The 25,244-nt window shown below is 43.0% G+C and overlaps 1 protein-coding gene and 1 non-coding gene across 17 annotated transcripts in view; both read left to right on the forward strand.

Annotated features, from left to right (window-relative positions):
- LOC134213208 (1-phosphatidylinositol 4,5-bisphosphate phosphodiesterase classes I and II) overlaps positions 1 to 25,244 on the forward strand; it is a 262,306-nt gene that overhangs the window by 45,525 nt on the left and 191,537 nt on the right. The window lies entirely within an intron of this gene.
- Trnaa-cgc (transfer RNA alanine (anticodon CGC)) lies at positions 24,177 to 24,253 on the forward strand. The gene has a single exon. It is a non-coding gene; the product is annotated as a tRNA-Ala (tRNA).

Raw genomic sequence — 25,244 nt, forward strand, 5'->3', positions numbered from 1 at the left:
GTTGTTGGTTCGATTGGACTTAGACAATGTCCGAACTAGATTGCTTCTGTTTTGACAACTTACTTTGACTCTGCGAAAGAGCAGAAGGATCGAGAGACTCCGGTCCATGGGGACTCCGAGAACGTTCACAATCTTTTTTGTTGAAGATGGGCTGATAACCCAACTTAAGGTTCAGTCCGGACAGCTGAGGACTCAACATGTAGTACTCCGGTTTCCTCCGGAAAGGTTCACAATCTTTGGTTAGGATGCCCTGAGAGGAAATCCCGGACAAAATCAAGAAGGTTGCCGGAAAATCCCCACTCTTCCAACTATTGAAAGACGAAGGGGGTCCTCTTGAAGGCCTTGGAAATATTCAAGGTCATATGCATTCCAGTCAGAGGCATCATAGCGTCATCCTGGCCTCCGGTGATGTTCGGGGGGCATGACGTGGACAGTGACCGAAATTGGACAATGATTGCTCTCGAATAGGTCGGTGGACCATTTAAAAGATGGGAATATGGACCGACTAATTTCGGTCACGTCGGTGGCGTGGCCGAGTGGTTGTTAAAGAAAGGATTAGATCAGGAATCACCCCAGGCTGGATTATGTGCGTTAATGTCCCCCATAATGGGGATAGAGACGGAGAGAGAGCTATCAATGACATCGCTTACGTCTTTTGATGTCTGTACCGAACATCACCTCGGAGAAGGACTCAAATAATTGGAACTGATAAACATCAAAAAGGATATCCCTAAGGACTCCTATCGCCACCAAATGCAGGATATTCAAGCCCACCTTGATGGTCCACTTGTACTTCCCTGCAAGGGAGCGATCCATGGAGTCAATAACAACCAAATTGACCTCCTGAGGGCTAGTAATCCACGGCGAGTTGAGGGTGAGCAGCTCTATATTGGAGATTGGAGGTTCCAGTAACCGTTGATATTCCACTGGAGACAGAAATTAACCTCCAGCGGAAGAGGGAAGGGTCGGGAAGGGAGCAAGTTTGCTACCTCAGTCCGAACCCGAAAGGAAGAAGAAACCAAATGAAACGTTAGGTTGTTGTTCCCAGGAGGAAATCGGATGGGGGCCATAGTCGGATTTGGATGTTTTCTGGACCTAGAGAGAGGGTCGGGAGAGTGTTGGTTCAAATTGCTGTAATTTATAAAACTTATAACCCAGGTTGGAGTGCTTGGGATGCCTTGGACACTGTGTCTATTAGGACTTATTGCACGGGTTGGTGTCTCCGGTTTGCCCAAAAAGCGGTCGAAAGAATGGGACTTACATCTTGAAAGGGGATTTACAGGGAGCCCGGATAGGCAGGCTATACTCATACCGGCGTCAGTTTTAGTTATTGGGTGGTTGGACATGTTGTTTCTCGATGGATTGCCTCCCACGTCGTCCATAGCTAGGAAAATAATCCTGAACACGTCTAACCGGAAACGATGAGCTCTGTCGCAGTCCTTGAGAGAAGCAGTGGCTTGAGACTTTGCGCTTGACAGTTGGATTGCAGGGGAATTTTATCCTCGAGCACCTGGACAGGATCTTCTTGCTTCCGTTCACTAGATCTTCTTTCCGTTCACTAAACGCCGGGGTCGACCATCTCCGGACACCGTTGTTCAAAGGTTGAAGTGTGGCTTCCAATCGCATGATTTCACGATTGTCCGGATCAGGAAACGGATGTTGCAGAAGTGCAGTCCGTTTTTTTTTTCGCACGTTAGAAGCTACAGCGTGTAGTGTGTTTGGGTGCTCTTTGAAAAGGTAGTTCAGATTGGGCGCTACACGTTTTGCAGGTGACACGTTGGGTTTCAGGTTTGGAAACCCTGAAACCGATTCCCTCAATGAAAAAGGTGATTTAAGTCATATCTAAGTGTGTATGGTAGTCCGAAGCACTTTCTTCCCCCGCAAGAATATCCACAAGGCCACATGGAAATCACCTAATCAAGTAACGGAAAACCAAATCGACCACGTTCTAATCGACGGTAAATTCTTCTCCGACATCACGAACGTACGCACTTACCGCAGAATCCGACCACTACCTCGTTGCAGTATGCCTGCGCTCAAAACTCTCGACGATGATCAACACGCGTCGGAGTCGTCCGCCGCGGCTAAACATTGGGTGGCCACAAGACGGTAGACTAACCCAAGACTACGCGCAGCAGCTGGAAGTGGCACTCCCAACGGAAGAGCAGCTAGGCGCAGCATCTCTTGAAGATGGCTGGAGAGATATTCGATCCGCCATTGGAAGCACCGCAACCGCTGCACTAGGCACGGTGGCTCCGGATCAGAGAAACGACTGGTATGACGGCGAATGTGAGCAGTTAGTTGAGGAGAAGAATGCAGCATGAGCGAGATTGCTGCAACACCGCACGAGGGCGAACGAGGCACGATACAAACGGGCGCGGAACAGACAAAACTCGATTTTCCGGAGGAAAAAGCGCCAGCAGGAAGATCGAGACCGTGAGGAGACGGAGGAACTGTACCGCGCTAATAACGCACGAACGTTCTATGAGAAGTTGAACCGTTCACGTAAGGGCCACGTGCCACAGCCCGATATGTGTAAGGACATAAACGGGAACCTTCTTACAAACGAGCGTGAGGTGATCCAAAGGTGGCGGCAGCACTACGAAGAGCACCTGAATAGCGATATGGCAGACAACGGTGGCGGTATGGTATTGAACCTAGGAGCACGCGCGCAGGACATGCGACTTCCGGCTCCGAATCTCCAGGAAATCCAGGAGGAGATCGGCCGGCTGAATAACAACAAGTTGACCAACTACCAGGAGAGCTGTTTAAACACGGTGATGAGGCACTGGCTAGAGCGCTACACTGGGTGACTACCAAGGCTTGGGAGGATGAGATTCTGCCGCAGGAGTGGATGGAAGGTGTCGTGTGTCCCATCTACAAAAAGAGCGATAAGCTGGATTGTAGCAACTACCGCGCAATCACATTGCTGAACGCCGCCTACAAGGTACTCTCCCAAATTTTATGCCGCCGACTAACATCAATTGCAAGAGAGTTCTTGGGGCAGTACCAGGTGGGATTTATGTGTGAACGCTATACCACAGACCAGGTGTTCGCCATACGTCAGGTTTTGCAGAAATGCCGCGAATACAACGTGCCCACACATCATCTATTTATCGACTTCAAAGCCGCATATGATACAATCGATCGGGACCAGCTATGGCAGCTAATGCACGAAAACGGATTTCCGGATAAACTGATACGGTTGATCAAGGCGACGGTGGATCGGGTGATGTACGTAGTTCGAGTTGCAGGGGCATTCTCGAGTCCCTTCGAAACGCGTAGAGGGTTACGGCAAGGTGATGGTCTTTCGTGTCTGCTATTCAACATCGCTTTGGAGGGAGTAATACGAAGGGCAGGGATTGACACGAGTGGTAAGATTTTCACGAAGTCCGTCCAGTTATTTGGTTTCGCCGACGACATTGATATCATGGCACGTATCTTTGAGAGGATGGAGCAAGCCTACATCAGACTGAAAAGCGAAGCTAAATGGATTGGACTAGTCATCAACACGTCGAAGACGAAGTACATGATAGGAAGAGGCTCAAGAGAGGTCAATGAAAGCCACCCACCACGAGTTTCTATCGGTGGTGACGAAATCGAGGTGGTTGAAGAATTCGAGTACTTGGGCTCACTGGTGACCGCCGATAACGATACCAGCAGAGAAATTCGGAGGCGCATAGTGGCGGGAAATCGTACGTACTTTGGACTCTGCAAGACGCTCAGATCGAATATAGTTCGCCGCCGTACCAAACTGACTATCTACAAAACGCTTATAAGACCGGTAGTTCTCTACGGACACGAGACTTGGACGATGCTCGTGGAGGACAAACGCGCACTGGGAGGTTTTGAAAGGAAAGTGTTGCGTACCATCTATGCTGGGGTGCAGATGGCGAAGGGAACGTGGAGGAGGCGAATGAACCACGAGTTGCATCAGCTGTTAGGAGAACCATCCATCGTTCACACCGCGAAAATCGGAAGACTGCGGTGGGCCGGGCACGTAGCCAGAATGTCGGACAGTAATCCGGTGAAAATGGTTCTCGACAACGATCCGACGGGAACAAGATGGATAGGTGCATAGCGGGCAAGGTGGATTGATCAGGTGGAGGATGATTTGCGGACCCTCCGCAGACTGCGTGGTTGGCGAAGTACAGCCATGGACCGAGCTGAATGGAGAAGTCTTTTATGTGCAGCACAGGCCACTCCGGCCTTAGTCTGATAATAAATAAATAAGTGTGTAGAGAGTAGAAAACGTCCTTATCTGGCGCGATTTTGGACGTGTTGGCGTTACTGTTGTGCATCTGTGAGGCGAGGAGGGTGGTAGGAAAGAAGTTGTCATCAGCCGCTGTTGTTAGCTGGATGAGCTAACTTGTGGGGTCAGCTTTCTCTGAGCGGCTTTGACATGAGACCTTTCATTCCTCTTCTACTGTTGGAGGAATCTTCTGGCCTCCGGGTAGATTCAACCGTGGTCGACTGTGACCCTTTGTACGTCGTATCCGGCTTTGGAGCCGGGGCATGCTCGGCTCGAAATGCCGTGTTGACCGCTGTTGCATCTACTGTAGAATTTCGAGAGGTCACATCTCCGATCCTCGTTGATCGGGTGGATCAGATGGAGTTTTGGCCTAGTATGGCAAAATGACCATCAACCAAAACACTGCATCGGATAACGGTAGTAGGGCCTAGCTGGGCACCTCAAGAAATCGAAACAGGTATATTCCGGTCCTGAGGTCCCACAGATGGCGAGGACGAGCAAAAAGCACCAGCATCGGAATCGTCGAATCAAGCTAGTTCTTGATGGCATTTGTCAAGGATACCACATTTCGGGGGTTTCGAAGATGTTCGTATGTCCTTCCGAGGTCTTCTGAGCTTCAAGGAACCCGATCCTTGTAGAGAATCCTTTGAGAATAACAAATGGCCAAATCATTGCAAGAAAGTCAAAGCAATCCAATAGCGTCTAAGGGACGTCTGCACTGCAATCTTCTAGGCGATGAATATTGGCTTGGAGTAAACAGACGTCAAGACGTTTCCACCCTTGGTTCTTCGTCTTGACTTTGGCAGAACATTCACTTCATGATAAGTTTTATCTTCCCCAGCAGAGAAACAGGTAAACGATATTAGCTTTGGTATTGCACGCCTCCATTTTTCTGATCATTTGGTTTCTTATTTCAATCATCTGCAATTTTTCTTAGTCCTCCTTCTGTCAGTGGTAACGAAACCAAATCGAAGGAGCAGCTCTTATTAAAAAGCTATCAGAATTTGTCTTTTTCTTGATGGTTGAGGATTTCGAAGACTGCCTTCATCTCGGCATTGTTCATGTTCTTCTTCTTCTTATTGGCATTACATCCCCCACTGGGACATTGCCGCCTCGCTGCTTAGTGTTCATTCAGTACTTCCACAGTTATTAACTGCGAGGTTTCTAAGCCAAGTTATACCATTTTTGCATTCGTTTATCATGAGGCTAACACGTTGATACTTTTATGCCCAGGAATCGGGAATCGAACCCAGCCACCCTCAGCATGGTCTTGCTTTACAGCCGCGAATATTAACGCTAGGCTAAGGAGGGCCATGTTTTTTTTTTTTTTTTTGTGTCTTTATTAAAGAGACTTTCAGCCCGAGGCTGGCTCGCCTCCGAGGAGGGCCATGTTCATGTGTGAGAGTTTATTAGGGAACAGTGACATTTCAATAATAATTAAAATCTGAGTCAATTTGATAATTTTTGGGACAGTGGTTCGACTTTTCGCCACCAGTATGCACTGCTCACGGAGTTGTTGTCTAAAGAGGCTTATTTTTAAAAATCAGTATCTCCAAAAAACCCACTACTCGAAACCCGAGCAGCACAAGTCAGATAAAAATGGTTGCAGCAACTTGATTGTGACTAATTCTGGTCAAATTTGAGTTACAGTAACCTTTGTGGAACATGTGTTCTGCTAGGGAAATATAGAATGTCCCCGTTCACGGAAGTGCGTTTATAAAATGTTCTATCGAGGGTCAAAACGGCTATCATTTAAGATTTATATGGAGTTTGCACAAGAAATACCGAAAGAAGTTGTTCCAGATTCCCCCATTAGAACATTTTAGTTTACCTACGACATGGAAGACGAGAGCACGTGATGAGTGTTTCAGAAATACAGATTTTTTTAAAGGTGATTATAGAATGAAGCCAGAAATCGGCCATTTTGTAAACCACGTGCTTTTCCAATATTTTTTTTAAGTGCACTAGATGAAAGAACAATAACGCGTATGGGGTTGAAATAATGGTAGATCGTTTACTTAGTTATGCTGATCAATCATAATTTGTGTTTCGGAACTGTACGAAAACTATTCCGCCAGATTTGGGCTTTTTGAAATGTATGTAGATAAACGTATGGTGAATTTGATATTCACCACGGGCTTCATTCTATAATCACCTTAAATTAAGGTGATTATAGAATGAAGCCCGTGGTGAATTTCAAATTCACCACACGTTTATCTACATACATTTCCAAAAGCCCAAATCTGGCGTAATAGTTTTCGTAAAGTGCCGAAACACAAATTATGATTGTTCAGCATAACTAAGCAAACGATCTACCATTATTTCAGCCCCATACGCGTTATGGTTCTTTCATCTCGTGCTCTTGAGAAAAATAAACGTGGCTTACAAAATGGCCGATTTCTGGCTTTATTGTATAATCACCTTAATATTTCCGCATATAGAGACACCGTGTGCTATCATTGAAACGATGAACATGACTTATATCTACGGAATAATCTTAGTTAAAACCCTAGAAATCCAAAGAAATTATGCAAAGTTAAACTGAATATTTTGTAAAAGTTGATACTAATCCCTATACATGGAATGACCTAAAATCTATTGAAATTTATGATTTCAACAAATCTGTGTTTCCCTTAGACTGCTGAACAACCTCAGTAACAACCGTGCATTAGCTAAGGTAACCGCGTTGGGCATCACTGCGTAGAACTAATTCAGTCCAATTTCAATATTCTTTTTATTAGCCCTCGTTACCCGAAGCATCTGGAGGGTTCGGTCCAGTGCGGTGGAAACGCCAGTACGGTATACTGAGGTCAGGGCCATCGGACAAGCAAATCTGGATGAATTTTGAAATAGTTTTGATTTCAATGCGAATGGAGCGACCACGGTAATAATGGTGGTGCGGTTGAGAGCGGCATGACCGGAAACGTTTCTCATTGTTCGATTTTGTTCAGCATTAGCAAAAAAGGCTTTGCGATGGGTATGCATCAGATGAAAACGTAGATGAGGGGCTGATTGTGCAAAAATGTGGCATGTGTGAAAATATGTCATATATGGGCTTAGTGAATAGAAAAGAGTTGGCGCAGATGGTACAAAATATAACGAATTTCAATCCTTTTGTGCGGTAAACTCCATTTTGTGTGTTGGGTAGTAGAACGGGTAAATATTTAGATATAAGCCCTGTTCATTGGCAATTGTTACCAATATGTATGTTCCTTCGAAAATAACATTGATTAAAATTATATGGAAATGCTAACATTTTCTTGATGGGACGCAGGTGAGAAGTCTTTATTTGATAGTTCCGTTAGGATACGACAGGCATGGCATGGAGAACTTTTTTTTATAGAAGTAGATTTCAAAGCGAATGGAGGGAAATTTTTGATGACGGTATACATCGAAGGACTTCCTTCCGTCAAGCTTCCATTTGGAAAAGCAAAGTATCAGCGTAGGGACTGATTTCTTCTCACTGATTAAAGGAAGGTGTGACTATTTGCTTATACAGTATTAACCCGATTTTGTCTACCCTCGATTTTGTCTACCCCCGATTTTATCACGTTTTCGACCTGGTTTTATCACATTTTTGACCGAATTTTGTCAACTCGAAAACAAATTTAGTTGTTCATTGTTGTAAATATATCGCAAGCAACAATGATTTTCTTTAAACAACATTCACCGCCTGTGGTTTATTGTGAATAATTTCTGAGCACCTGTCAAGAATTTTATAAGTCTTTTCGACAAGAAATTACGGGTTCGGTTCTCGTATCTTACCTTTCCAAGGCATAAATAGATTCATATTTCTAAAACAAACAAAAAGAAATGATTTTGTCACATTTCTTATTGTATCACCACAAAATGCACCAGGGGGTGATAAAATCGGGATGTTACTATACGTCACGTGCGGAAAGGGTTTCTTTCGATGAGTACTAATTCTAAACTGTCTAATGTCATCAACATCCAGTCGATTGGTTTTAATTCGAAGTTTCTATTTTTCCTCTTTTGTCTCTCATCTGAGATCAAAACATAATATTAGTAATTCCATTCCTATAATTATAAATTGAGTTAACTACACGCACTTATATCATAAAGTATTATATATGGTTCAAGCATTTTCATTGCGATTGAATGTTTTAACAATCTGTGTTACAAATTATCTTCACGCTCATTTTTAAAACTGATCATTTAAACTTTGTTGGTAGTGCCATCATTTCGCGCTGGAAACGATAGCACAACCAACAGAATTGCATTGGGATGAAGCTCGTAGATCTCTTCAATAAATGATTGTTGTAAAATCGCATGAGTGTATTTGGTTTAGTGTATCCCTTACTCTGCATTTGTATACCAGGGTGTTTTGAAAGGCTGTAAGATTACTTCGGAAAGAATGTCGATGACTTAATTTATCAGATTTTCGTGATATCTTTATGGATATAAGTGATAAAAAAGTAAAACACACTATTCGAAACTTTTCATGAACAATTTAACTGTAAAAGGTTGCTTATGAAGCTATATGTATTTAAAGCTTTATTTTTACAAAGTATGCAAAGTCTGAAAATTTAATTTTGAAAAAAAAAAAGATAATGAATGTAGTGCACGAATGAAAATGTACAAAACAGACACCATCGCTGCTAGGTGAATTAATCTGGACTTTTTATTGATATGGTACTGAAAAAATAACTAAACCAGTAGCATAAAAGGGTAACAAGTACATCAGGGATTACATAAAACATACAAGGTGTGCAGGATTCAACACTAACGCAAACGAACGACCGACAGCAGCTGCTTTGAAACGGAGACTATGCAGTGTCAATCCAGAAAGCAAAGTGAACAGCTCCTGCAAAACGGATGAATAGGTGTTTCGTCCTGTCAGTCGTTCTTGTATCCCGGATGAATGGCAGGAAAATGCCAGAGTAATGGAACTCGGACGGGTTACGATGCCTAACGCAATACCACCCTGCTCGACAAAAGATGGTTTTTATGTGTGTATACAATGTTTGCCGAGGGAAAATAAGGCAAACATTTGCACACGTAGAGGTTGTTTAGTGAAAGCTACCTCCCACCCTTTGGAAGTTCAGTCCCAAATGGATTATAATTAGTTTTTATTCACATTCTTCTGCATTTTATCGTACAGCATCTAAAGAATATCAGTTGAGTTGATCATTGAAATTTGTTTCTTACAATGAATATCGTGTTGACTTACTTGAATTAAGCGATATATGACATAATCTTGGAGCTCAAACTTGGAGAGTAATAACCTTCTCACAAAGTATCATTACATTTCACTTTGAAACTTTGATCGTAAAATCGTAAAATTTAAATCGACACCGCACGTTCGAAATTCAAAACCTCACGACTGCCGAGAATCCAGCAGCTTACATCTCGGCAATGCTTTTTAGCGAGTCATTGGTAACCTTCTAAGATCTTAGTATCTACGAATTTTGTTAAAGTAATAACGGAATTTTGACAAACAAAAACGAAGTACGGTAATATTTGCAATCAAGATCTTAGCTGATGGATTCTCGGTGAAATTTTTGCTAACCATTTAAACGTTATTTGCATTTCTTTGTATGTTCTCAAACAAAGTCGCTTGAAATGATCAATTTTTCCCGGATTACGGTAATGAATCTCAATAAACTAATAATTGTTTTCTCCTCGCTGACAGCCATAAAGCGTTACTGTATCTCATCACATTCTAGTGATGTACAGAGGGGAAAAATCAATGATTCATACTGAAATTGAATTATGCGAAAATTGATCGCTTGCAGCTCATTGTTCTCCATGCGTACATCATAAGGGACTATTTTTGTACAGCAGCTTTCAGGGAATAAACGGGATACCTTCGCACTCGGTTATCCAATCAGTGAAGAGATGGTTTGCCACCGGCAGCCACGCGTGTCGCAGATAAATTCTGATATAATGGGCAATTTACGATGCCGTGTTTCTTGGGCTTACCGTTGTGACGTTGTGCTCGGTTCACGTTCGCGGCCCATATCCTGGCCGGCCAAAGGAAACATAACCGGGAGAAAAATTGTATAATTGTTTTATGTTGAAGCTAGAGGGACTTTTCAGATACACGATGTCCCACACGCACCAGCTATGGGAGCCTGTCCGGCTGGTCCGATCCCAAGTGAATCCATGGGAGAGACCCGCTGTTATCGCTTCTAGGGATTTCTCACTTGCCTCTATAGATGTCTATAGATGGAGTGAACTCATCCGGAAACTATGAGCAAAATATAGAACGGCGTTGGAGCGATGACTCTGTCAGGTACGAACAGGTTGTTGCTCCGCCATCCTGGTGAAACGGAGTATCGTGGCGCATAGCGCCATACTAGCGACCCTCCATGCACACGTAGGAATGTCATCACTGATCGAAATAGAAATCACATTTTTTATTTCATAAAAGTTTCCAGCAGTGACAGGAGAGTTTGAGTTTTTGACCTTATTTGGCGACAGAGCGATACACTTACACAAATTGTCGAGTACCAGTCACACCATTTCACAGAAACGGTGAAGTATAAACATCGCAACATTATAGTTTTGACGCCTGACACTGAAACGTGCAATTTTATATTCCCTATTAAAAGAACAAAACTTGAACAAAATATGCAAATGTCGCTTTTTACACGAAGTCATTTTTACGCCGTCCATTTACGCGAATTTTGTAATTTACGCGGATTTTAGGATGAAATTCTTTTCAGAATTTAAACAATTGTTTGGAGCGTCTACTGTTTTTATTTACCGCCATCGGGGGTGACATTGGGTCTGGGGGGTGAGAATGGGTCATCGCTCTCATCGGCAGCCTGGAGGTCGAATAGCAAAATAGTTCAAAAGGGGGTCTTATATTTTAGTCTTCTTGCCCTCAGATACATTCAATCTATTCTACAAGCATTCTAAGTATTTGAAACAGTGACCCATTTTCACCCCCATTTGACCCATTGTCACCCCGACGACGGTATGTAAACAGGCTATATAAACTTGCATACAATAAAATACATAGAGAATCATAATATATGAATAGTTAATTTCCGTGCTCAGAGGCGAAATTGGAAAAACGTCGTCGTAGAGTTTGTCGAAAAATGTTGAAATAAAACAAAGCTGCCACTCGATTAAAAATCCTTTGCAGTCCTGTTATAGCACCATGCATACTATAATTGGTATTCCGGAATGGTAAACGCAGCAGAAGATTACCGCACAACGCTCGTGGAACCGCGTTAATGTTTACTTGACCCAAAACGGCTGTGCAATCCACACGACTTTGCAATAAATCTGCAACGAGCAGTGTCCTAGCGGTGTTTCTTCTTACATGTAGAGATTCCAATTGAATTAGACGACAGCGGTTTTCATAACTAGGAAGTTCGAATGGATTCATCCACGGTAGCCGACGAAGTGTAAAACGCAGGAAGTGGCGCTGCTGTTCGGATTCGATTCTCTCAACTCCGTTGTTAGGACTCCAAACCCCGGGGTAGACCAACACAAATAACAGTACAAAGTGTTATACACGCCTGAGCCTATCAAATAAACGAATTTGAATAAAAAAAATAACAGTACAGTGATTTAAGGCAATAAATATCGGTGGAATTCTTTGCTATCCTGAAAATGAATCCCAGCGTCTGAGAAGCCTTACTAACATCGTAGGAAACATGCTGCTTGAACGAGAGTTCTGCATCCAAAATTACACTCAAATCCTTCACATGGTAGTTCAAGCGTACAGGATTATTTTTCCGTGTAAATGAAATTATCGAGCATTTCTTCGGATTTACATCCATCCGGTAATGATGTAGTACCAATCGTCGAAAATTTGAAGCTGCTGCTGTAGGTGATACAGGCGTCGATAGAGCAGATTTCAAGATATATTTTGAGATCGTCTGCGAAGGTCAATCGTGTAGTTCTCAACACTAAATGTACATAGTTAAAGTAGAGCAGAAATGTGATTGGTCCCAAATGTCTTTCTTGGGGATTCCGGATGTAGAGGTGGAAGACGGTCCAAAAGTATCTCCTATGGCAACTTTAAGCTCTCGCCCTGAAAGCTAGGAGCGGAACCATTGCAGGAAACCACCGACTCTAAATCTTTCCAGTTTTGCTATTGCAATTATGTGATTGTCCTTATCGAAGGTGGCAGACAAGTCCGTGTAAACGACGTCAGTTTGTGTACGTTTTACCATACTCTCTGTGATGTATGAAGTAAAGTACAGCAAATTAGATATAGTGGAACGTCCATGAAAATATCCGTGTTGGTCGTCACATAAAGATTGCTTGCAGTCAGCCTGTAGGGGTTCCATAACCACCAACTCAACCAGTTTGGAGACGGCATACATGGATGTAATTCCTCGATAGCTGTTGACGTCAAGTTTGTCACCCTTTTTGTGTACTGGGAACATATGCGCAGTCTTCCAGCAGGAAGGAAACACTCCGTGGGAATTGGACGCACGGAAGATACGGAGAAGAGGAATCATTAGATCATCGACGTGTCTTTTCATCCATCCCGTATTTAGAGAAGATTTCAGCCAAGAAGCTGCCCCCGATGTCATTGTTTCACCGATATCAATGGTATCGATAGTTCGACCCATGAGTGGAACCTTACTTGTTGCGAGCTCAATTTGGTAATCACTAAGCTCCTCGGTAGAAAATATCTTCGAGAATAACTATTAAGGCCTGTCCACGTTAGATTTCGGACAGTTCGATTATGTTCAATCAATTTGTCATCATTCCATCAATTTGGAGTGATCGAAAATATGCTGAAAGCAGCACATAGACCAGAGAGATTTAGCTGTCATATAAATGGATTGTTTGGGGGCAGCAGGGACTATGTCCAAGGGCTTGACGATCCCTCCCCAGGCCATCTGCGAGTTGTGGCGCCTACCTAGGATGTGGTGGGGTTTGACAGTGGGCCCTGTTAAACCTCTATAAAAAGCTGCATGAATCCGCAAGTAGGCTCCGCCAAAGCGACCGTGTGCCGCTCAAAGCGCACAAGCCCAAGTCCTGGTGTTAGGTGGGACGCTAAACAGCCCTGACACGACGGCCCTCCGACGAGACAGGAGGTTTGCGCAGGCCCAATAAGCCGCCTTTTAAAAACAACTATTACGAACGACATAGAAGATGATACGACTCGATACAATCGGCAACGACCTAGGCGACGAATAAAGGATCACGATTGGAAGCTTGGAACATGGAACTGCAAGTCGCTAGGCTTCGCAGGTTGCGACAGGATAATCTACGATGAATTACATCCCGCAACTTCGATGTCGTAGCACTGCAGGAAATCTGCTGGACAGGACAGAAAGTGTGGAAAAGCGGGCATCGAGCGGCTACCTTCTACCAAAGCTGTGGCACCACCAACGAGCTGGGAACCGGCTTCATAGTGCTGGGAAAGATGCGCCAACGAGTGATTGGGTGGCAGCCAATCAACGCAAGGATGTGCAAGCTGAGGATTTGTTCAACTATAGCATCATCAACGTGCACTGCCCACACGAAGGGAGATCCGACGACGAGAAAGAAGCGTTCTATGCGCAGCTGGAGCAGACATACGATGGATGCCCACTGCGGGACGTCAAAATCGTCATCGGTGACATGAACGCTCAGGTAGGAAGGGAGGAAATGTATAGACCGGTCATCGAACCGGATAGTCTGCATACCGTATCGAACGACAACGGCCAACGATGCATAAACTTTGCAGCCTCCCGCGGAATGGTAGTCCGAAGCACTTTCTTCCCCCGTAAGAATATCCACAAGGCCACATGGAAATCACCTAATCAAGTAACGGAAAACCAAATCGACCACGTTCTAATCGACGGTAAATTCTTCTCCGACATCACGAACGTACGCACTTACCGCAGTGCGAATATTGAATCCGACCACTACCTCGTCGCAGTATGTCTGCTCTCAAAACTCTCGACGGTGATCAACACGCGTCGGAGTCGTCCGCCGCGGCTTAACATTGGGTGGCTACAAGACGGTAGACTAGCCTAAGACTACGCGCAGCAGCTGGAAGTGGCACTCCCAACGGAAGAGCAGCTAGGCGCAGCATCTCTTGAAGATGGCTGGAGAGATATTCGATCCGCCATTGGAAGCACCGCAACCGCTGCACTAGGCACGGTGGCTCCGGATCAGAGAAACGACTGGTATGACGGCGAATATGAGCAGTTAGTTGAGGAGAAGAAGGCAGCATGGGCGAGATTGCTGCAACACCGCACGAGGGCGAACGAGGCACGATACAAACGGGCGCGGAACAGACAAAACTCGATTTTCCGGAGGAAAAAGCGCCAGCAGGAAGATCGAGACCGTGAAGAGACGGAGGAACTGTACCGCGCTAATAACGCACGAAAGTTCTATGAGAAGTTGAACCGTTCACGTAAGGGCCACGAGCCACAGCCCGATATGTGTAAGGACATAAACGGGAACCTTCTTACGAACGAGCGTGAGGTGATCCAAAGGTGGCGGCAGCACTACGAAGAGCACCTGAATGGCGATATGGCAGCCAACGGTGGCGGTATGGTAATGAACCTAGGAGCACGCGCGCAGGACATGCGACTTCCGGCTCCGAATCTCCAGGAAATCCAGGAGGAGATTGGCCGGCTGAAGAACAAAGCCCCTGGGGTTGACCAACTACCAGGAGTGCTATTTAAACACGGTGGTGAGGCACTGGCTAGAGCGCTGCACTGAGTCATTACCAAGATTTGGGAGGAGGAAGTTTTGCCGCAGGAGTGGATGGAAGGTGTCGTGTGTCCCATCTACAAAAAGGGCGATAAGCTGGATTGTAGCAACTACCGCGCAATCACATTGCTGAACGCCGCCTACAAGATACTCTCCCGAATTTTATGCCGTAGAGTAGCACCAATTGCAAGGGAGTTTGTGGGGCAGTACCAGGCGGGTTTTATGGGCGAACGCTCCACCACGGACCAGGTGTTCCCCATTCGCCAAGTATTGCAGAAATGCCGCGAATACAACGTGCCCACACATCATCTATTCATCGACTTCAAAGCCGCATATGATTCAATCGATCGAGACCAGCTATGGCAGCTAATGCACGAACACGGATTTCCGGACAAACTGAGTCGGTTGATCAAAGCGACGATGGAGATGTGCGTAGTTCGAGTTTCAGGGGCATTTTCGAGTCCCTTTGAAACGCGCAGAGGGTTACGGCAAGGTGATGATCAAAGCGACGATGGTGATGTGTGTAGTTGGAGTTTCAGGAGCATTCTCGAGTCTCTTCGAAACGCGCAGAGGGTTACGGCAAGGTGATGGTCTTTCGTGTCTGCTATTCAACATCGCTTTGGAAGGGGTAATACGAAGAGCAGGGATTAACACGAGTGGTACAATTTTCAATAAGTCCGTCCAGCTGCTATTTGGCTTGGCCGACGACATAGATATTATGGCACGTAACTTTGAGAAGATGGAGGAAGCCTACAATCAAAGGAAGCCTCAATCAAAGAAACCTGAGCATGGCGTAAGGCCACAAGCAGGCGTATGACTTAGTACCTAACTCGAACCTCATTAATGTACTGCAGTTGTATATGAAAAGCACATTACCGATGAAGAAAAAAGGTGTTACGAACCAGGCGTCTGGAGAGTCATTTTCCGAGGCGATACTTTTAGTTTTCTATGGTTTTGCCTTGCCATGAACCCTCTTAGCGAAGCTCTCAACCTCAACCAATACAACTATGGCTATTGCGAAGCTGTGGAAAAGCTGCACAAATTTTTGCAGCTTGTAACGGTATTCAGCAATGACATCCGGATGGAATTTGGGATCGATAAATGTCGGTCCTTATATTTACAAAAAACAAGAATTCGCCCACAATGATCAAGAAATTTTTTTTGCATCGGGTCAACGATATTTTGAAGAGCTTCTTGATGGTCGGTAACAAGGTGAAGGCGATAAACACGTTTGCCGTGCCTTTATTGATGTATAGTTTCGAGGTGTTGATATAGACCAAGGCCGCTGACTTGGAGGCATTAGAACGAGCTGTACGAGTGGCGTTTACCAAGCGTCACATGCATGATCCACAATCGCCCATTGAGAGAGTCACCCTGTCATGTACAGTAGGAAGAAGAAGCGTTACCGATGAACAGACACTATGTGTTTCTCAGATCCAGCAGTTTCGAAAGTTATTCGTGGAGAGCCAGAACCACCACGAAATCTATTGCAGTGTGTATGAAACTGACCCCGGATCTAGCATCTAGCGCAGAAAGACTATAGGCTATAGGCTATAGATAGCTATAGATAGCTATCAGCTGAATTGCAACATCAAAACTGTTGATGAGATGATCGCATCGTGGAAGCAAAAGAAGTTGTATGGGACGCACCCCCATCCAGTGCTGCAATTTATCGACAGCGCACATAGCCTAAGCCGCACGCACAACATCCTCCAAATTGCCGCATGTTCCTAATAAATTGCATTGAAGACTCTGCAAATACACCAAGTCATATTGAATCCCCTTTCCAGTTTCAGAAACACACAATGTTCCATTTCCGTTTCTGTGAGGTCGCAATGTGTCACGCATCTGACTTCGTAAGCGATTAGGGATTCAATGTGTTTCATATCAGAAACAAAACAGACAAGTTGCACAAATAATAACACTTTGGTTCTTTGCTGTTACCACAATGTTTCTGATATGTCGCAAAAAACTTGAGCTCAGCTGATCAGCATTTTATTTTGAGCAGTCCCCGGCATGTTCCCTAAAAGGTACAATGAAGCTACAAATGACTTTGTTGTTTATGTAGTGCATGTGTTGATAATAGTAGTAGTTTCCAAATCTAAAGGTCCGTTGTTCGATTCCCAGTTGGTAAATGTATTTTTATTTTCATTATACCCACAAGATGTTGCAAATAGGCTCCACCTCATGCGCTTTTTTGTGTTACAAAGGAGTTCCACATACGTGTTGTGCATAATTCAGACTTACAGTTAGTCGCACTGCAGTTGCTGTAACTGACAAAAAACAACTGGTGTTACTTGGGAGATGATAAGTCCCAAATCAATATATGTAGTAACGGATGAAAGTGATGCTACTCTCATACAGTAGTCCAAGCTTGTACCATCTACGAATTTATGCCAACTGCTCAATACTAATACTAATTTTTATTAGACAAACATAAGTAAATATAACATTAGTAAACAATAAGAATATACGGGATTATTTAGACGGGAAGCATGAGAATTTATAATTACCTATCCCGATTATACGATGCAAAACCAAAAGTAATCGAAAGGGTTTCCGCAGTAACATTTTGCCTTTTCGGTTAATTATAACAAATTTTTGGGTAAGATGGCATCAGCATTTACCCTGCGTGAGTTTCATTGTTCAATTCCTAGTAGTTTCCAGAGTTGTGGTCGATCCAAAGATTCTGGGCTAGAATGAAAGCACTAGCCTTGGAAGTATCCAATATTCGTCATTAGGGAACATAAAATGTTAAATCTATCTTTCTCGTCAACATTTTAATTGGCTAATGTGTCATGGGGGGCCTCCTTAGCCGTGCGGTAAGACGCGCGGCTACAAAGCAAGACCATGCTGAGGGTGGCTGGATTCGATTCCCGGTGCCGGTCTAGGCAATTTTCGGACTGGAACTTGTCTCGACTTCCCTGGGCATAAAAGTATCATCGTTCTAGCCTCATGATATACGAATGCAAAAATGGTAACCTGGCTTAGAAACCTCGCAGTTAATAACTGTGGAAGTGCTTAATGAACACTAAGCTGCGAGGCGGCTCTGTCGCTAACTAACATTAAGAACCGTTTAAAATCAATTTGGAAACACGTTACTTTTCATTACTATCTGCTCCTATGGACTATGTTACTAGGTTCAATTTCTGTTTATTTCTGTTGGTATTTTTAAGCCTTGGATAGCTTGAACGAATTCTTTTATAGACACGGCATCCATTGGGTATCCAGTTAGCCTTACGGGCGTAAGGTTGCCAATCCGGAGATGGCGAGTTCGATTTTCGGTCCAGTCCCGAATGTGTTCGGATGGAAGTTGAAAAGCAGGTCTAGCTTCAATTGGAATGTAGGAGCCACTGAAAATGAAGAAAAACCACGGCAGCCATACTATCTAGAAAGAACAAGAATTAGAATACAGTCTCCTTCAGCATGGTCCGTTTTGTGAATGCGTATCTTACAGAGTCTTCTTCTTCTTCTTCTTCTTCTTCTTCTTACAGAGTTTTACGCTTTTTAATGGCCAGCGAAGGTCCCAGACGATTTGTTTAAAATGAATAGCAGCCCCTGGCAGCTGAGATTCTTTTTACTATAAGAATATTTATTCATACTTCGTAGAAGCATTAAAATCGAATCGACAATAATTTCATTATGTTCTGAAGTTTTCATCTAGAACATAAAATGCTAAACAGCTGCCAACAAACGATTTCCAACGTCCATAGGCAATCGTAAAATTTTCCCAGTAACGTCCATTCAAATCAAACGCGTCTGAAATGGAAACCAATTTTCCTTCTGCGAGCGAGGCAGCCAATCGATCTAAGGGAGATCAGAACCAAAAGGACGGACGGCGCGCATGGGTGGGTATGGCTGCGGGTTCTCCGTTTATAGAACGCAAAAGAGAGTTTACAAACAAATATAGTGCCATTACGATCATTTGACTACAGTATGAGAATAACACGATGGCACGTTTCCGAGCTACCTCGTCCCACCTACGCACTGTGCAGCTGTCCGGCGGAACACGATCCGATTGATGCAGTTGAACACTACTGTAGCATGAAAAGATTAAACGACTATTTGCAACATTTTATTATGGGCATAGCTAATTGCAAATAACGTGCGAACATGTTGTTTTATTGGGTTTTCCCGAATGTGTTTATACAACAATCTAATGCAGGAGTGGTAAAAAATTCTTTCTCACTTTGAGCAACCTGTGCTCGGTCGTAGTCATATAGGGTGGAGGTATCGGTAATAGTGGAATTAGTGATAAGTCCAAGCCATGTTATATAATTTATGAAAACTGATATACTTCATGTACAAATTTTTATCCGTAATATCTATCTCTATTATCTGGTACATTTATTTATTTATCTACTAGCCGACTGTGTTCTGAAATGGCCTGTGCCTGTGTTGAAAATCCTTTTCATGTACGTACATGTGCCAGTGATAGTGATAGCTGCGTCTGTTCCTATAATAAGGAATCCCATTTGCTTCTTCTAGAATACATTATTATTGTTACCGGAAACATGAAGAAAACTGTTGTTAGGTATTTTCCCGGGAAATTACGATCCTTTCTCACGCACATTTACTGCATGGAAATTCATTAAAATCCAGATTTAATCGAATTCCAACTACTACTGGCACAGCCACTCTATTTCAGCAAGTGTTATACCTCTATTTACCTCCTACGCTGACGATTAATGGAATTATGCAGTGCGCCGTCTTAATCGGTAGCAAATAGACGTTAATAAACCAGTCGTTAGGGCAACAGATTTGTATCACATTTCTTTAACGATCTAGATTTTGAAGGCTGGGTAGGTACAAGGGCCCATTTATTTAATACGTAAGCAATGCTTCTCCATTCGAAGCCGTTTTCCATGTAAGGCTTGGAAATATTTTAATATATAACCGCTCTACTCCGCAAAAGAAAGTGATAATATAATAGCTGTTGTATGATTGCGTCACAGTTTTTGCATTCGTAATTAATGAATTAGATCTAAACGGACAGCAAAAACTAGTTTTAAGACAATGACAAATATTAGATTTCATTTGAAAATTCATAAGTGAAACATTATGGGTTAAAATAACGAATGAAAATTTGTTCCCCCAACGTTAAAGTGTAGCGAATGTACAGTTGTGTTTGAATATTATTTCGTCGACGCTTAATGTTTTCCAGAAACAAGTCGAGTGAATGATTAGCGTACACAAATTGTACTCGTAAATTAATCGCCAACCGTTTCCGACAGTTACCGAGAGTACCTACTCTTTAAAAGGCATGGCAAACTGAAGCGTTCTGCTCTTTTGTAGCTCTGATCGATTTTTCCACTAATTCTATTCGAAGCGCGTTCGGTCTGGAACATATTGATGTGGAGTTCAACATGGTTGATTATTGGATTCGTAAAGTATGGAAAGTGTACAATCAATTAATCCTTCGTTTGCAAAGCAGGTATTGAAAACTTTGTTTTTAACTAAGTGCTTTTTTCACGTTTGTTAGAGGGTGAGACATGTGATCTCTATCGTTCATTAATTAAGCACGTTAACCACAATCAGGTCGATTTTCAGCTTACTTTCGATTTACAATAGGTTCTATTATTTACTTTATATTCCAGCTAATTGCATTGAACGGTTTCAAATCCACTGTGATTAATCGAAGCGACCGCATTTGCGTGTTGGAAATAAAGGGCAAATTATTTAACAACAGCCTGATCAGCGTCTCTGCTCCAACAATAGATAAGCCTGATGACTTGATGATGAGGGTTGATAAGACCTACGAAGACTGTCATCGGAGATGCAAACGCGCAGATTGGGAAAGAAAGCTTTTTTCGCCCTGTCATTGGTACGGAAGGGTTCATTACGCTACCAACAATAATGGTCTGTGACTTTTGCAAGCACGGCATTTGGCATTTAGCACGTACGTAAGAATATTCGCAAACACACCTGGCAACACCCGAGTAGACCACGAAATAGACTACATGCTGATCGACGGACGGCATTTCTTGGACGTTACGTATGTAAGCCCGAGCAGACGAAAATAGCTCAATAATATCAAATCTTGATTAGATAACAAAATGTGATCAACATAATAGATAAAAGATCAGTCGAAAATATCAATATCAACAATAATTTTTTTCAATATATCGAAAATATCAAATTTTTGATTTTTCCGTGCAAATTTTCGATATTGTTGCCTGTTCTTTTATATCTTAAATCAAGTCCATATCATGTTTTGTTATTCTGTTCATGACTTCTGCCCGGGAGGTCCTTTAGAGGCCCGAACATTGACTTGGATCACCACCTTGTAGTTGCAAAAATTCGGGTGCGACTATCCAGCTTAACGAGTGCCAGCGAGTGACAGACGTACGACTCAGTAAAAATAAATGAGCTCAAACACAGTGCAATTTTATTATTCCAATGGAATATCAACAATTTCTGGAACAACTTGATTCTTCACGAACTGCTCGTAAATGACAATCTATCCTGTGTCATTACCCTTCAGGAAGTCAACCACGTACCCAACCGCTATGGACCGTACACTCGGAGAAAGCTATAATTAGATCAGCAAGATCGGGACCAACTAGTAGTTGGCAACTACCGACCCTCTGTGGCAATTATGCTGGAAATCTTCTTCGATGCCATCGACATTACAGAGGACCTGCCAGTTGTAGTTGCCAGTTGCCAGAAGACACCATCTTTAAAAATGTCCGAAGTAAAGGAAAATCAAGCAGAATCGGAAGTGGCGCGAAACCAAATCCAAGTATATTTATTTGCAACGGGTGGTTACCGGCCGCGATGGAAGCATACTTGTATCGTTTTCTATGGCGCCGGTGGAAAAGTGAGAGGAAGTTGAAGAATTATTTACTCATAGTCCTTTTCAGGACGAAAACTATTTATCCAAGAAGAGGTATTGACCGTTGGGAAGAATCATCACCCATTCAAACAGACTATTCAGCTTAAGTTTTCGAATTTATCCACTTGAAAGACAATTGTCATTAACCTTCTGTCTGTGCTCAAAAAAACTTACGTTGTCTGTGCTCTGGGGTCAAATTGAAATTGCTGTAACTTTTTTAATGTTTGGCCAATTTTTGATTTATGGGGCTGTTTCGAAAGATAATTTAATCATCTTTCAGGTCGTTACCAAAGATTGACTATTGGTGGGCGGGTACATTGCGGGGAGGGGTTTTAGTGAACAAGGGTATAAAACGAGTGATTTTTCATGATTATTTTACTTATATCCGAAAATCCTTTCCATTTTGAACTGCACCTTTTTTAAAAAGGTTATGCAGGAAGGCATGTGCTCTGGCATGAGGCGTTGATAAGTTTAGAACTCGGCCGCCAGGTGGTGGTATATTTGAATTCATTATTTTGGACTACTTAAGATATTCCGATATATAGAATTCTCCTCAGTGTAAATATTCTTATCGCACAAATTCAAAAATTGGAAGACGTACTCATTATATTGAGCACCGCTTTTTAGTGCTATTATTATTATTATTTCAGACTAAGGCCGAAGTGGCCTGTGCGGTATGTAAGAGTCTTCTCCATTCGGCTCGGTCCATGGCAACACGTCGCCAGCCACGCAGTCTACGGAGGGTCCGCAAGTCATCTTCCACCTGATCGATCCACCTTGCCCGCTGCGCACCTCGCCTTCTTGTGCCCGTCGGATCGTTGTCGAGAACCATTTTCACCGGGTTATTGTCCGACATTCTGGCTACGTGCCCGGCCCACCGCAGTCGTCCGATTTTCGCGGTGTGAACGATGGATGGTTCTCCCAACAGCTGATGCAACTCGTGGTTCATTCGCCTCCTCCATGTACCGTCCGCCATCTGCACCCCACCATAGATGGTACGCAGCACTTTCCTTTCGAAAACTCCGAGTGCGCGTTGATCCTCCACGAGCATCGTCCAGGTCTCGTGTCCGTAGAGGACTACCGGTCTAATGAGCGTTTTGTAGATGGTCAGTTTGGTACGGCGGCGAACTCTATTCGATCGAAGCGTCTTGCGGAGTATGCACGATTTCCAGCCACTATACGCCTCCGAATTTCTCTGCTGGTATCATTTTCGGCAGTCACCAGTGAGCCCAAGTACACAAATTCTTCTACCACCTCGATTTCGTCACCACCGATGCAAACTCGCGGTGGGTGGCTCACATTATCTTCTCTTGAACCTCTTCCTATCATGTACTTCGTCTTCGACGTGTTGATGACTAGTCCGATCCGCTTGGCTTCCCTCTTCAGTCTGATGTAGGCTTCCTCCATCTTCTCAAAGTTACGTGCCATAAACTCATGCTACACATCCTGAATAATGTTGCCGAATACAACTTGAGTGTAGGTACGAGGGATCTCAAGCTAAAGCAATATTTCATATATGCAAGAATATTGCAAGTACGCTAGCGCCGCCTATTTGTAAATTTCCTAATTATTTATTCCGTCACATGACAGTCCATTCCCACCAGACGAACTTTATTAAAGACGTCATCGTTACAAATTGCAAATTTGTGCGATAAGAATATTTACAATGAGGAAAATTCCATATATCGGAATTACTTGAGTAGTCTAAATTAATGAATTCAAATATACCGCCACCTAGCGAACAAGCTCTAAACTAATCAATACCTCATATCAAAGCACACGCCTTCCTGCATAACCTTTTTGAAAAGGTGCAGTTCAAAATGGGTAGGATTTTCAGATATAAGTAAAATAAGCATGAAAAATCACTGTTTTTGTACCCTTTTTAGGAAAAACCCTCCCCGCGATGTACCCGCCCACCTATAGTCAATCTTTGGTAACGACCTGAAAGATGATTAAATTATCTTTCAAAATAGCCCCAAAAATCCAAAATTGGCCAAGCATTAAAAAAGTTATAGCAATTTCAATTTGGGGTCAATTTGACCCCAGAGCACAGACAACGTAAGTTTTTTGAAAAAAGTACACTGTAGCGCATATTTTCAAGATTTTTGAAGTGAATTTGCACCTAGGAGATAGATCTCGGCGAGTTTTACCAAACTACCAAAAATTAGGAGAATCGGTTGAAAATTAAAAAAATGGCAGCCACTCAAAGTGGCCTGGGGTCATATTGACCCCAGAACACAGACAAAAGGTTAATGACGGTCCTGAAAAGATCCTCTATATTCAATACTAAAGAAGCTAAACGAAGTTTTCCACTAAGGTGGTGTCTTTATCAATTTGGCTGTCGTCACCGACGCGTTGGCAGAAAGTGAAATTTTCTGGCCAGATCACTTGGTTTTGTTTCTGTTAGTCATTGGAAATTAAATCGATTTTTCCGGGCCTTGTAGAAGGTCCTTCGTAGCTTAGTTGGTTAAAAAAGCACCAGTCTCGCGTACTGAGGGTCATGGGTTCGAGTCCCATCGAAGGAAAGGGTCACCTCCAATACATTTTTCAAATCACAATCTTCCTCATAATGTACATATGTACTTTTCGGAACCTTGCGTTGAAATTTCACTTTGTGCTGCTATCGTCCGACGGTTTTTTTTTACCGTCCGACGATTTTTTGCGAGGCCGAAACGGACGCCATTTTTTGTAATCAACCATTTCTTCGCATAAAGTGCTGGTTCGTTGTGGTTGAATGATTTGCAGCAACCACGCCGATGACCACCACCAATGCGATGGTTTCCCGTAGAGACGGCTACCAGCAGTAGATCCAAACGCGCTTGATTTGGATGTCTGTGCTTGCGATGTATGTACGTGCAGAGATGTCCTACACAGTTATGCACATTTGACATTTCGAAAACTCAAATATCCATCTATTAGTTGCACTCACTGAATAAATTTTCTTTGTTTGTTAAAAATTGTGAAAAATAAAAGAGCAGATGGGGAAAGTGGTTGCCGAAAGTCAAATAATTAAGTTTCTTTGAATGACGTGTCTTGTATTCCATTTGATAGCCAGATAGTTCAAACCTAGATTCCCAAAATGTCAGCCCTCTGGTGATGAAACATTGCGCCACAGACATCAGACATAGGAAAATTATAGAAAAAATACGTTTCAAACAAATGCAATTTCCTCAGCGTATAACGGACCAATTTTGGAATTTAATACACCATTGTTGTTGTTGTTACAATCTGGTTAAGGTTGCACGATTAATTAAAATTAGTAAAAAATGGACAATTCTCGCTTAATTTTTCAAAAGGACCTAAGTAACATTTTTTCATGAATTAATTTGAGTACTGCAATCAAAAGCTTTGCAGTACTCAAATTAATTCATGAAAAAAAAAATGTTATTTAGGTCTTTTTGAAAATTTTAGCAAGAATGATTGAAAAAAAAAATGCCTAAGTTGGACTATATCTTACGAGCAGGGCCGAGCAGTTTCAAGACACCATCGCTATAGTTTAGATTGGGGTCTATACTA

This window comes from Armigeres subalbatus, chromosome 2 (genome assembly GCF_024139115.2).
Source record: "Armigeres subalbatus isolate Guangzhou_Male chromosome 2, GZ_Asu_2, whole genome shotgun sequence".
NCBI classification, from domain to species: Eukaryota; Metazoa; Arthropoda; class Insecta; order Diptera; family Culicidae; genus Armigeres; species Armigeres subalbatus.